Genomic DNA, 7,525 nt, shown 5'->3' on the forward strand with positions numbered 1-7,525 from the left:
ATATATATATATATATATATATGCAGGCCACACCGGATGTTGTTTTTACGTTGTGTGCAGGCCAAAATCAATGCGGACAGGCAATGTTCAGCATCGTTGATAGTTGTGTGTAGGCCAAGGGCGATGGGAGAAGGCCACGCCAAACGTTGGGTGAACGATGTTTGTAGGCCACGCCCGAATACGACTAAGTAATGTTCACAATGCGTGCGATCCACGGTCGACATCAACCGCGCAAGGTGCATAGGCCACGACTGATGTGTGTACTCCGCGGCCAATGTCTCCTGGCCGATGACGCTTGCCATTGACCGACGTGCAAATTCCATGTCACATGCATGTAAAAATCAGTTGATGGTGAATGGAATATGCCAATTTCTCCTAGTCGGTGCGCGCATGCCACGTTACATGCATGCATACCTTGACTGACGCATCTGATGCATGCATGCCTTTGATGATATTTTTTGTCGTTGGCTGACATCGCTTGACCAATGCTTTAGGCCATGACCGTTGTCGTCAAGCCGATGTGCACATGCCACGACTGATGTCTCCCAGCTAATGCGCACACTCCAAGTTTGATGTGTGTATAGGCCTTGGCCGATGCCATCTGACGTTGGCCGATGCTTGCAGACCATGATCGATGTCGCCTTACCGATATCTACATGCTATGGTGATGCTTGTAGGCCTTGGTTGTTGCCGATGCCATTGGTAGACATCGTTCTCCACATGCGCACAAGCTATGTCTTATGCGTGCAGGTCATGATCGATGTCGCCTAGCCGATGCTCACACACCACATTTGATGTTTGCATTCCGTGGCCGATGCCGCCTGACTTTGGCAGAAATAGTTAGCCAATACAACCACATGCAACATCCGATGTGTGCATGTCATGACATATGTCGTCTTCCATTGGCCAATGCGCGCAGGCCAAGACCGATGTCGCCCAATTGATGCCCACACAATATTTGATGTGTGCATGCCTTGGACGATGTCACCTGACATTGCCTGATGTAAGAAGTCCACAATTGATGTTGCCAAATCGATATATACACGCCACAGCTAATGCTTGCAACCCTTGGATGATGTCATATGACATTGGTCATTGTGTATAGGCCACGAATGATGTCTTCCAGCCGATACGCGCATGCCACAGGTGAAGCTTGCAAGCCTTGGCTGATGCTGATGTCATTAGAAGATGTTGTTTGCCTTTTGTGCACATGTTACGTCCGATGCGTAGTGGCCATGATTGATGTTACTCAGTCGATGCGCACACAGCACGTTTGATGCATGAATGCCTTGGCAGATGTCTCCTGACATTAGCAGGCATCGTTATTCATATATGCACATGCCACGCTCGACGCGTACAGGACATGCCACTGTATTATTCTGTTACCCAATGCGCGTAGGCCACGACTGATGTCGCCAGCCGATGTGCACACACAACAACTAATACTTGGAGGCCTTGGCCAATGTCCTATGAAATTTTCAGATGCGTGTAGGCCACGAATGATGTCTCCCATCCGATGCGCACACGCCACGCGTGAACCTTGCAGGCCTTAGCTGATGCCTATGCTATTGGAATACGTCGTTTGTAACTTGCGCACGTTTTACGTCCGATGCTTGCAGAAAATGATTGATGACGCCTAGATGATGTACACACACCAAGTTTGATGCATGCATTCCTTGGCAGATGTCTCCTGAAATTGGCAGGCATCGTTTTCCATATACGAAAATGCTATGCCCGATCTGCGCAGGCTTTGACCGATGTCTTCTTCTGTTGGCCAATGCGCACATGCCATGACCGATGTCACCCAGTCGATGCACACACACCACGTCTAATACATGCATGCCTTGGCAGATATTGTCTGACATTGGAAGGTATTTTTTTCCATATACACATGATTTTCCCAAAGTGTGTAGGGAATGACCGCGATCTTCTTCTGTTGGCTAATGCGCACAGGCCACGATTGATGTCGCCCTGCTGATATTCACATGCCATAACTCATGCTTGCAGGACTTGGACGATGTCATATGACATTGGTCGATACTTGTATACCACAAACGACGTCCCCCAGCCGATGCGCAAACACCAAGCGTGAAGCTTGCATGCCTTGACTTATGTTGATGCTATTGGAAGATGACGTTTTGCACTTGCGCACATGCTACATCTGATTCTTGCAGACAATGACCGATGACGCCTAGCTGATGCGCACACACAAATTTTTATTCATGCATGCCTTTAAAAATGTCGACTGACATTGGAAGACGTTATTTTCCATACCTGCACATGCTACGCCCGAACTATGTAGGCCATGACCGCTGTCTTATTATGTTGGCCGATGCGCGCAAGCCACGACTGATGTCGCCCAGCCAATGTGCACACACTGCAACAGATGCTTTCAGGCTTTGGACAATGTCATATGTCAATGGCTGTAGTCCAGGAAATGATATCGCCCAGTCAATGAACACGCGCTTCACGTGATGCTTGCAGACCTTGACTGATGCTGATGCCGTTGGAAGACGTTGTTTTGCCACTTGCGCACATGCTACGTCTGATGCTTGCAGACAATGACTGATGACACCTAACTGTTGTGCACACACCACGTTTATGCATGCATACCTTGGCAGATGTCGCCTGACATTAGAAGGCGCCATTTTCCAAATACACACATGTTACGCCCAATGCGTGCATGCCAAGACTGATGTCTTATGATATTGGCCGATGCACGCAGGCCATGAATGATGTCTCCCGGTCGATGCACACACACCATGTCTGATGTGTGAATGCCTTGGATGATGTTGCCTGATGTTGGTAGAAGTCGTTAGCCATATACGCACGTTTGATATAAGCATGATACGATCGATGTCGCCAAGCTGATTAGCACATGCGACATCTGATGCGTGCAAGCCATGACCGATGCCGCCTACTGTTGCGCAAACACCACGTTTAATGCATGTAGGCCTTGACCAGTGTCGAGTGACGTGTGCAGACATTGTTTTCCATATGAGAACATGCTACGTTGATGCGTGCAGGCCATGACCGATGTTTTTTGCCTTTGCCCGATATGCACATACCAAAACATTTGTCGCCCAGTCAATGCTCACACAATCTGTTTGATGCGTAAAGCCCTTGGACAATGTCCCCTTACATTGGTAGACGTCGTTGGCCATATGCGCACTTTCAATGTATGCAGGACATGACCGATGTCGGTCGTCGTTCGCCAATGTGTGCATGCTCCGACTAATGTCACCTAGCTAATGCACACATGCAACGTTTGATGCGTCCAAACCATGATCGATGCTGCCTGCCGTTGCGCACACACCACAATTAATGTGTGCAAGCCTTGGCCAATGTCACCTGACACTAGCAGATGTCCTTTGCCAGTAGCACACATTCTACGTTCGATGCATGTAGGTCATAACCAATGCTGCTCAGTCGATGCGCACACACCACGTTTGATCTGTGCAGGCCTTGGTTAATGTTACCAGATGTTACGTCATTGAGTTCAAGCCATGACCAATGTCTTAAGCCGTTGGACAATCTGTGCAAGACACGACTAATATCACTCCATTAATGTGCAAACTCCACGTTTGATGCGTGCGGGCCTTCGAGGATGTCACCTATTGTTGGTGGACGTCATTTTTGTATGCGAGCGTCCCATGACACGGGTCATGAGTGATGTCATCTATCATTCGCCGATGCACATGTCTGATGCCCACATGCTACATCATATGTGTGGCACTCATGGAGCTATTGATTCCGTTGCGTCGATTTCGACTTAAAGGAGTAAGCATCGTTTTTTCAATGAATCATAATGTACAACCCAAATACGTACGTTCTAAGGTTCAAACACGCATTTTATTTTTATCATAAATAACTTTTATATATATAAAAATATAATTTTCAACAATTTGTTTTTGAATTTTTATTTTTTTGGGCAAATCATGAATATGAGTAATTAATTAATAAAAATAGAATTAATATTATAAAAACATAAAAGTAATGCCAAAAATTCACAAATAAATAGAGTAACCTTAAATTCAACAATTTCAATAATTTTTTGTAATTTTAATTTTTTGAGAAAATCTCGAGAATGAGTAATTAAATATAAAAATATGAGACTATGACAAAAATATAAAAATAACGCCAATAATTCACAATAAATATAGTTACGTTAAATACAATAATTTCTTTTAATTTTTATTTTTTCATGAAATCCCAATAATGAGTAATTAATTAATTAAAAATGGGGAAAATATTATTAAAAAAATAAATTTACGCCAAAAATTTACATATAATTATTATAACCTTAAATACAAGAATAATTTCAACTATTTTTTTGAATAATTGTTTTTCCCACGCCAAATCCAAAAAAAAGCATAATTCATTAATGAAAAATATGAAAATATCGGAATTTAACACTAATATTCACAAATAAATATAGTAACCTTAAGTTCCTATATTTCAACAATGTGGTCACGCAATGTCTGATGTCCCCAAACTGATGTATGTTAGCCACTAACGATGCATCTAGACGACATTTGATGTCGGCAAACCGATGTATGTATGCTAAATAAGATAAGGGAAGCCCACGTTCGATGTCGGCAAATCCATGTATGTAGGCCACGTCCGATGATGGTTTAACATTGTGTGTAGGCCAAAGTCGATGAGGGCATCCATGTCCAACGTCACTGAAAGTTGTGTGTAGGACAAGGGAGATGTGGTCAAGCAACACCAAACGTTGGTTAAATGATGTTTGTAGGCCACGCCCTAAGACGACTAAGTAATGTGTACAATGCGGGCTATTCAAGGTCGACGTCAACTAAGCAAGGTGCATAGGCCACGACTGATGCGTGTACTCCATTGCCAATGTCTCATAGCTGATGACGCATGTCGTTGGCCAATGTGCACATTCCATGTCAGATGCATGTAAACATAGGTTGATGTTGAATGAAAGACGCCAATTTTGCCAAGCCGATGCGCACATGCCACGTTAGATGCATGCATGCCTTGACAAATGGTACCTTCCATTGAGTGATGTAGCGTGTTGATGCAAGCAGGACACATCAGATACGTGGAGGCCTTTAATGATGATGTTTGTCGTTGGCTGATGTTGCCTGACCTATGTGTGTAGTCCATGACTGATGTCGCCAATCCGACGTGCACATACCACGACTTATGTCGCCTAGCCGATGCGCACACTCCATGTTTGTTGCTTGTATGCCTTAGCCGATGTCATTTTACGTTGGCCTATGTTGGCAGGCCATGACCGATGTCTCCCTACCGATGCGCACACTCCATGGGTGATTCTTGCAGGCCTTGGCTATTACTGATACCATTGGTAGACGTCGTACTCCATATGCGCACAAGCTATGTATGATGCGTGCAGGCCATGACCGATGTCGCCTATTTGATGCGCACACACCACATTTAATGTGTGCATGCCTTGGCCGATGCCGCCCGACATTGGCAGACATTGTTTTCCAATACAAGCACATGAAACATCCGATGCGTGCAAGCCACGATCGATGTCTCCCAATCGATGCACACACACAATCTTTGATACATGCATGCCTTGGACGATGTCGCCCGACATTGGTCGATGCAAGCAGGCCACAACTGATGTCGCCCAATCGATGCACACACGCCAAAACTAATACTTGAAGGACTTGGATGATGTCGTATCATATTGGTCGATGCGTGTAGCCCACATATGATGTCTCCCAACCAATGCACACACGCCACGCATGAAGCTTGTTGGCCTTGGGTGATGTTGATGCCATTTGAAGATGTCGTTTGGCACTTGCACACATGCTACATCCTCTGCTTGCAGGCCATGACCAGTGACGCCTAGCTAATGTGCACACACCACGTTTGATGCATTCATGTCTTGACAGATGTCGCCTCACATTAACAAGCATCATTTTCTATATATGCACATGCTACACCTGATGCGTGCAAGCCATTACAGATGTCTTCTACTTTGGCCAATGCGTGTAGGCCATGACTGATGTCACGCAGTCAATGCGCGCACACCACGTTTGATGCATGAAGGCTATGACCGCTTTCTTCTTCTGTTGGCCAATACACACAGGCCAAAACTAATGGCGTGCAGCCGTTGTGCAAACGCCACAATTGATGCTTGTAGGCTTCAGGAGATGTCATATGACATTGGCTGATGCACGTAGGCCACGAATGATGTCGCCCAGCCAATGCGCACACGCCACACGTGAAGCTTGCAGGCTTTTGTTGATATTGATGCCATTGGAAGACGTCATTTGCCACTTGCGCACATGCTACGTCTGATTCTTGCAGACAATGTTTGATGACGCCTAGCTGATGTGCGCACATCACGTTTGATGCATGCATGCCTTGATAGATATCGCCTTACATTAGCAAACGTTATTTTCCATATACGCACATGCTACGCCCGATGCATGCAGGTCATGATTGATGTCTTCTGGTGTTGGCCGATGTGTGCAGGTTATGACTGATGTCGTCTAGTCGATACGCACACATCATGTTTGATGCGTGCAATTTTTGAACGATGTCTCTTGATGTTGGCAGACGTCGTTATCATATACGCACGTCGATGCAAACAGGCCATGACTGATGACGGATGGAGTTGTCGACGCGTGCATGCCACCACCGATGTCCCCAAGCTGATTAGCACATGAAATATCTGATGTGTGTAGGCCATGACCGATCTCGCCTAACGTTGTGCACACACCACATTTGATATATGTAGGCCTTTGCCGATATTTCCTAATGTCTGCAGACGTTGTTTTCCATATGCGAACATGTTACATTGATCCGTGTAGGCATGACCGATGTCGTTTTCCATTGGCCATATGTGCATGCCACAACCTTTGTCGCCTATTCAATGCGTACACAACCCGTTAAATGTGTTAAGCCCTTAGACGATGTCCACTGACATTGGTAGTCGTTGTTTGCCATATGCGCACTTCCAATACGTGTAGTGCTAGGCCGATGTCGCGTGACATTGGTAGACGTCATTTCCCTAAAAAGCACATGATACGTACGGTGCGTGCTTGTCATGCCCAATGTCGCCCAGTCAATGCGCACACACCACGTTTGATGCGTGCGGGCCTGTGTAGATGTTGCTTGACATCTTCAAACGTCGTTTTCCATATGCACATATGTTAAGTCGTTGCGAGCAGGCCGCAACAAATGTTGTCTGCCGTTGGCTGAGGCGCACAAACCACGGTTGATGTCGCTCTGTAGATATGCACACACCATGTTTGATGTGTGCAGGCCTTCAAGGATGTCGCCTTATGTTGGTGCACGTCAATTTCTATGCGCACGTCCAATGTGTGCGGGCCATGACTGATGTTGTTTGTCGTTCGTCGATGCGCACGTTTGATGCCCACATGCAACGTTTAATGCGTGACCCATATGGAGCTCTTGATTCTGTTGCATCGATTTTGACTTAGATGTGTGGGCATTGTTTTTCAAATGAATCACACACATTTGATTTTTATCATAAATAACATATATATATATATATATA

Source organism: Solanum pennellii, chromosome 2 (assembly GCF_001406875.1).
Source record: "Solanum pennellii chromosome 2, SPENNV200".
Taxonomy (NCBI): Eukaryota; Viridiplantae; Streptophyta; class Magnoliopsida; order Solanales; family Solanaceae; genus Solanum; species Solanum pennellii.